Genomic DNA, 8,114 nt, shown 5'->3' with positions numbered 1-8,114 from the left:
ACTTACTAGCTATGTGACCCTGGGCAAGTCACTTAACCCCAATTGCCTCATAAAAAAAAAAAAAAGAAAATGACCACTTCTTACCTTGCCATTTAAATCCCTTCATAATCTGTCTACAAACTACCTTTCTAGCCTGATCCCACATTCTCCTTCCCTGCCTCCCTTTACATGTTCCATTTTCCTTCCCAAATGATGTACTTGTGTTTCCCAAACTCAGCACCCCATCTCTTGCCTCCATACATTTGCAAAGTTCTAGAAAGCATGTCCTTCTATCATTTGCCTTTCAGAATCTTCCAGGGTCCTTCTAGGCTCAACTCACTTACAGTCTCTTACACAGTCTTTTCAGATACCCTCACTCGTTTGTACTAGCTTTCTTTCTAAACTATTTTATTTGCTGTGTACATACTAGCTGTGTACACAAAGACAAGTCAATTAACTTTATGGTCCTTTACAATAATAAGTTAGAGACAAGTCACACATATGTTGGTAGAGCTATCCTCTGCACTGGGAGTTCCCTACCCTGATGAAATAGTAGCTCTCCTCTCCAACACCCCCTTCCCACAAAATCCAATCAATGGATGAGTGTTTAATCCAAAAAGTGACCCAAAGTGTATAATCAAAAACTGGGAGAAGCAAAGTACCTTGCCATGTAACTTGTAGTCTACTCAAGTTTCCAACCTAAAATGGAGTAGAAGCCAAGAGATCTGGGTTCTAGTCACAGATCTGCCAGAAATGATCATACAACAGTACTGGCAGTGAGGGAGACAAGGTCCTCAGTTCCATTTCTTACACACACACACACACACACACACACACACACACACACACACACACACTCAGACCAAATAATAGCAGCATCATAATGAGATGAAAGGGTAGCAGCACAAATGATGGCCCATGAGCCTCCCTTCCCAGACAATGAAAAGCCTTTTTTTTTTTTTTTTGGCAGGGCAATGACTTGCCCGGGGTCACATAGCTAGTACATGTCAAGTGTCTGATGCCGGATTTGAATTCAGGTCCTCTTGAATCCAGGGCCAGTGCTGTATCCACTGTACCACCTAACTGTGCTCCCTTTTTTATTTTAAAAACATAAAAGTATTTTATTATTTTCCAGTTACATGTAAAGATAGTTTTCGACATTTGTTTTCATAAGATTTTGCGTTCCAAATTTTTCTCCCTTTCCTCCCGCTTCCCCAAGACAGAAAGCACTCTCATATAGGTTATATATGTACAATCACATTAAACATATTTCTGTATTAGTCATGTTGTGAAAGAAGAATCAGAGTAAAAGGGGAAAACCTCAAAAAAAAAAAAGTAGAAACAGTATGGTTCAATCTGCATTTGGAATTCCACAGTTCTTTTTTCTGGGTGTGGAGAGCATTTTCCATCATGAATCCTTTGGAATTATCTTGGATTATTGTATTGCTGAGAAAAGTTAAGTCTATCACAGTTGATCATCACACAATGTTGGAAAAGCCCATTTTTGATATATCTCAGGGATATTTGTTTTCTAGTTTCCAGGGTTCAAGGATTATATTTGGCTAGATGAGATGGCAGGCATAAAATCCACAATTTTCACCTTTCTCATCTCTGGTTGGGATTCAGAAATCAGTGATCTATAGAGAAAAGAGTGCTACAAAAGAAACTACTTATTTTAGGCTAAGAGACACAGTATTAGGATTTTTAAAAACCATGAAGCACCTTCAGTACTTTAAGTGTGTAAGGCAAATGACCAACAGGCAGCAAATGGAATAGGTATGTAGGGGAATAAACCACTTTAGGCTCCTAACAGTATCCAAATAAATCTCCTTTATCTCTAAGTAGCTTGAGCCACCACCAAGAGGTATGTTGTGCTCTGATGAAAAGGACAATGGTGTCTTTGCTTTAGGGAGTTACAGCTTTCACCTGTTATCTATATATGAACGTTCCCCTGGATTCCAGGAGAGAAAAGCCTCCCAGGGATCCTTATACTGGGGAAAAAGTGACCTCAGCTTATCCCCGTAACTGTGTATAAATGTGTGTATGCACGTGAACATTCTCCAGCAAGCAACATCAATTGGTTTATGTTCCCAAAGGAAAGCTGGCATTGGCAACCGTACAAATTGGAAATAGCAAACATATTCTTTTTTTTTTTTTTTTTTTTAGTAAGGCAATTGGGGTTAAGTGACTTGCCCAGGGTCACACAGCTAGTAAGTGTTAAGTGTCTGAGGTCGGGTTTGAACTCAGGTACTCCTGAATCCAGGGCCAGTGCTCTATCCACTGCACCATCTAGCTGCCCAGCAAACATATTCTTAATATAGTTTATAAAAAAGTGTTAAATATAGTTTATAAGTTTATTTTTAATATAGTTTATACGTTTATTTTTAATATAATTTATAAAAAAGTGTTAAATATAGTTTATAGGTTTATTTTTAATATAGTTTATAAAAAAAGTGTGGCAGCTACAAACGAGGTGTGGTGGCAATCATAGTTTGGGTGGCCCTAACACAACAGTGGAAGATTAATAGTTGCTTAATAAATGGTTCCTGGGGGGCCACTAGGTGGCATGGTGGATAAAGCACCTGCCCCTGGATTCAGGAGGACTTGAATTCAAATGTGACATCATACACTTGACACTTACTAGCTGTGTGACCCTGGGCAAGTCACTTAACCCTCATGCCCCACCCCCCAAATGGTTCCTGGATTGATTTTAAGAAAAATAATCTTCTTGTCAAAATGTAAAGACTTTACCACACCATTGAGGCAATGATGCTCATTTAGACTAAGCAATTGAATTGATCTGGGAGGGAATGCACACTGCCACACACCCTGAATCCACACTTGCAGTCCCTCCCCACCCCCTTCCCCCACCAACAACATGCTTTTGGGGGGGGGTCGGGGCAATGAGGGTTAAGTGACTTGCCCAGGGTCACACAGCTAGTAAGTGTCAAGTGTCTGAGGTCGGATTTGAACTCAGGTTCTCCTGAATCTAGAGCCGGTGCTTTATCCACTGTGCCACCTAGCTGCTCCTTAACAAACACACTTCTTTAAAAAATCATAAACTTGGGGCAGCTAGGAAGCACAGTGGATAGAGCACCAGCCCTGGAGTCAGGAGTACCTGAGTTCAAACCCGACCTCAGACACTTAACAATTACCAGCTGTGTGACCCTGGGCGAGTCACTTAACCCCAATTGCCTCACCCCAAAAAAAAATCATAAACTTTCTGAGTGGTCCAAGAGAAAAATGTTAAAAAATATGGAAGGCAGCATTGACTGTGGAAAAACATTGTCTGAGTCAGACAACCTTGGTTCAAATATCACTTCTTTTTTTTGTCCTTCATTTTATTTATTTTTTTTATTTTTTAAATTATAAAAGTATTTTATTATTTTCCAGTTACATGTAGAGATAGTTTTCAACATTTGTTTTTATAAGATTTCTAGTTTCAAATTTTCCCCCCTCCCCCTCAAGACAGCAAGTAATCTGATATAGGCTATATATGTACAATAACATTAAACATATTTCTGCATTAGTCATATTATAAGAGAAGAAACAGAACAAAAAAGGAAAAACCTCAAAAAAGAAAAACAACAGCACCAAAAACAAAAGAAATTGTGTGGTTCAATCTGCATCCATATTCCACAGTTTTTTGGTTTTTTTCTGGATTTGGAGAGTCTTTTCCATCATGAGTCCTTTGGAACTGTCTTGTACTGTTGTATTGCTGAGAAGAATCAAGTCCATCACAATTGATCAACACACAATGTTGTTGATACTGCAAATATCACTTCTAATACTTATTCTCAGTGTGACTCTGGGCAAGACATTTAACCACCCCAAGAGTCCTCACCAGTAAAGTGAAGAGGTTGAACTACATGAGCTCTTTGGGCCCTTCCAGTTTTAAGGAACGCTAGGAAGTCTGTTTGGCCAATGGAAAGGATGGGGAAATGGTATTTTGGCACCCCCTGCTGGAAAATGTAGTTCACAAATTGTCATGAGAACAGAAGAATTGAGAAAATAAAGCTAATGATCGGTATTCGTGGTGAGGGTGTAGGGGGGCAGACTAATTCATCTCTTTTACGAGGACAGTGAGATGTCATAAACAAAACAAATCAAATAAAAATTCCCATCAACTTCTTCAATAAATCAGAGGCACTGTACAGTTCATTGGGGAAGCTTAGACTGCACAACATAGCACGTGAAGCAAACCCAGTTGCCCTGTGTCTGCATTTGACTTTGTGACCTAGTGATAGATGAAAAAGATTAACATTTCTTTAAACTAGCCTTGGACCTCAAATCTGGCTTTCAGACTTGTCTTCTCATTCCCTAATCAGATGTATTGTGTCTATACAATTTCCTTCATCTAGAGATTGCAGTTAGGCAAAAAGAACTGGAGATAGAAATTGAACAGATTTCCTGGACTCATAGTAGAATGCTATTCTTAATCCCCCATTCTTTTTTTGTTTTTTTGTTTTATTTTTTGTGAGGCAATTGGGGTTAAGTGACTTGCCCAGGGTCACACAGCTAGTAACTGTCATGAGGTCAAATTTGAACTCAGGTCCTCCTGACTCCAAGGCGGGTACTCTATCCACTGTGCCACCTAGCTACCCCATTAATTCCCCATTCTTATATTTAGCTCCCAGTATCTATAATTTAGTTTTTCCTTTTCCCATTCCTATTTTCTACCTTTTTTGAAATGCTTCCAACTAAGTAAATAAAAATTCTAAGTATATTTGTGCACATGCTTCAAAAATCCAAAGTCAAAATTTATGGATGTAGCTGGCAAGATGCCTGAGTAGTTGTATTCTGTAACTCTCAGTCACAAAGAGTCAGAACATGACTGAAAAATTAACAACAGAAAACAACCCTCTGCCACCCAAAAATCTCAGGAAAAGGAATATGCTAGATATAGAGTAACTAAAGCTAGATTTACAAGATAAGAAAGCAGAGACTTTGTATAAGATTCACACACACACACACACACCATGGAACAGTATGGGAAAACTTAAAAACTTAAGAGCTCCTACTCAGTGTCTCCATCTTCCCATTCACTCCACACATCTGACCCAATGAACACAACCAAATTTGCAGCCTTGGGATTCAGTGTGTGGCTATGGGAATCACTGCCTGGGACCCCTAAGGCAGCCTGACCCCCACCTTACCCCACCTTAGGCAACAGACACTGACTCTTCCTGGCTAGATGAAGGAAAAATCAAAACAACTGAAGGAGGGAGAAACATGGGTAGCACAAAGTGAGCTTGAAGGGAAGAGTATCTGCTTCCAAAGAAAAGGGAACAGAAAAGCCAGCTGTTTCTCTTCCTCTTGAGTTTGCAGTCCCTCCCCACCCCCTTTCCCCCACCAACAAACACACTTTTTTGGTGGGGTCCCCCCAGTCTTGGGGAATCATGCCCAGTCTTGGGGATCTGTCCAGCAGTATTAGGTGCAGGTGCCAAAGAATGAGCCTGGATAATACAAGAGAAAGGCTAACATGAAAAATTCAGGTGAGAAGACTTGAATAAAAACAGACAGACCAACAAAGAAGATCATAAAGGCAGATGGAAAATGAATGAATGAGGGCAGCTAGGTGGTGCAGTGGATAAAGCACTGGCCCTGAATTCAGGAGCACCTGAGTTCAAATCCGTCCTCAGACACTTGACACTTACTAGCTGTGTGACCCTGGGCAAGTCACATAACCCTCATTGCCCTGCAAAAAAAAAAGAAAGAAAGAAAGAAAAGAAAAGAAAACAAAGAAAATGAATGAAACTTCAAAACAAACAAAATTCCCCCGCCATCATGACTTCATTTTCCTAGTTTCCTAATCCTTACTATAATGACCTAATTCAACATCACATTGCCCTCTAGTGCCACATCTCTTGCCCCCTTGCTCTATCAAACTCCAACCCTGGATCATTACCACTGTTCTCACCTCTGCTACTGCTACTCATATAGCTCCTGAATAGTGCTAGAGGAAGTCATGAAACTATCCTGATTGGTAGAACACACATTGAAGCATGTCATTGTTCAATTTCTTTCATTTTTTCTTTTATTCAAGTTTTCTTGAACAAAATGACTAATATGGTAATGTTTTACATAATCATACATGTATAACCCATATCTGCTTACTGCCTCAGGGAGGGGGGAGGAAGGGAAGGAGGGATAAAAATTGGAACTCAAAACTACAAATAAAAATGTATATTACTTTTTTTTTTTTTGGTGAGGCAGTTGAGATTAAGTGACTTGCCCAGGGTCACACAGCTAGTAAGTGTCAATGTCTGAAGCTGGATTTTAACTCAGGGACTCCTGAATCCAGGGCCAGTACTCTATCCACTGCACCACCTAGCTGCCCCAATGTTTATTACTTAAAAAAAAAAAATCCCGATTGGGTCCACTACAAATTCATGTTATCTAATTTCAACTGGGTCTTTACCCAGTATATCCTTTACCCCTCCTTAATGTATCCTCCCTTGAGAATTCTCTCCCCTGAGAACAGCTATTCCAAACCTTCTCTCTCTTTTCTCAAGCCTCTGAAACTACCTACTGAGGCTCTTGCTTCAGACTGAAAAAATCAGGACATTCACAGAATTTCCCTCTTCTCTCTTTTTCAACATCTCAGAATTCTCTCCTTTACCCCAGTCTCTGATGAAAAAGTGGCTCTTCTCTTTCTTTATTAGGTCCAATAAGAAAATTCCATCCCTTCCCATCTCCACCAGTACATTTCTCCCACACAATCATTTCCTATCTTACTAATCTTGCATTTCTCCCTTTCTACTAGTGGCTTCATTGCCCTGCCCCCCCAAAAGAGAATTCTTAAGTATTTCAAAGTTGTTTTATGGGTTTGTTTTGTTTTGTTTTAAGGGGCATTGAGGGTTAAGTGACTTGCCCAGGGTCACACAGCTAGTAAGTGTTAAGTGTTTGAGGCTGGATTTGAACTCAAGTCCTCCTGAATCCAGGGCCAGTCCTTTATCCACTGTACCACCTAGCTGCCCCCAAAGTTGTTTTATGTTACAAAATTGTTGACACTGTATAAATTGTTGTCTGTTTTGCTTACTTCACTCGGTATCAGTTCAGACTACCTAGGATTCTCTGAAATAATCTTTTGTCATATCTTATGGTACAATAATATTCTGTTACATTTATATATAATTTGTCCCAGCATTACCAATTGCCTAAGAGGCAATCTAAGACACTCCTTTGGATTCTAATTCTCCCCCCACCTACCCCCTCTTTTTTGGTGGGGGCAATGAGGGTTAAGTGACTTACCTAGGGTCACACAGTGTCAAGTATCTGAGGCTGGATTTAAACTCAGGTCCTCCTGAATCCAGGGCTGGCACTTTATCCACTGCACCACCTAGCTGCCCCCACCCCCCAATCCCACTTTTTTTTTTTTTGTGTGGGGCAATGAGGGTTAAATGACTTGCCCAGAGTCACATAGCTAGTGAGCATAAAATGTCTATGGTCACATTTGAACTCAGGTCCTCCTGAATCCAGGGCTGGTACTTGATCCACTGCGCCACCTAGCTGCCCCCCAATCCCCTTTTAACCCTCCCTTTAGGGTCAGGAATTCTGTTTTGCTTTTATTATTCTCCTGGTATTATCCTCTCCCTTAACCTCCATACCTCCCGGCTTTCTCCCCCCCCCCCCCCACCTTTGGCCCTGTTTATTTCCTGGTTGAATTTGATGTATTTTTACATGATACTCTGGGGGTGGGGCAGAGGTATATTCAGCACTCCTATGTATGTTTCACCTATTGCTCATTTCCCCTACCCCTTCCTCCATGTTCATATATTCTTCTTATATACTGCAATTATGAGAAGTAGCATGTCCTGTCCCCCTCCTTCCTCCTTTGTACACTTGTAGATTCCTCCTTTTATCTTTTCTTCAACTCCCCAGAACAGAACCATTCCCATTTCCCTTTCTCCACACCTTTAATTTAACTCTTTGAAGACATTAAGGTTCTAAAGGGAAACATTTCTTTTCCCTTGATTAGAAAGGTAGTACAACAGCATCGAGTCCTTTCCAATTGCTCAAATGTATTTGCCTGTTTCTTTAGAGTCTTGTGTTTACATTTGATTTTATACCATTAAAATTTCAATATGGTTTTATTTTTCATTAAATATTTACAAATTACATGTAAAAATTAA

This window comes from Dromiciops gliroides, chromosome 2 (assembly GCF_019393635.1).
Source record: "Dromiciops gliroides isolate mDroGli1 chromosome 2, mDroGli1.pri, whole genome shotgun sequence".
Taxonomy (NCBI): Eukaryota; Metazoa; Chordata; class Mammalia; order Microbiotheria; family Microbiotheriidae; genus Dromiciops; species Dromiciops gliroides.
This window is presented reverse-complemented; position numbering follows the sequence as displayed.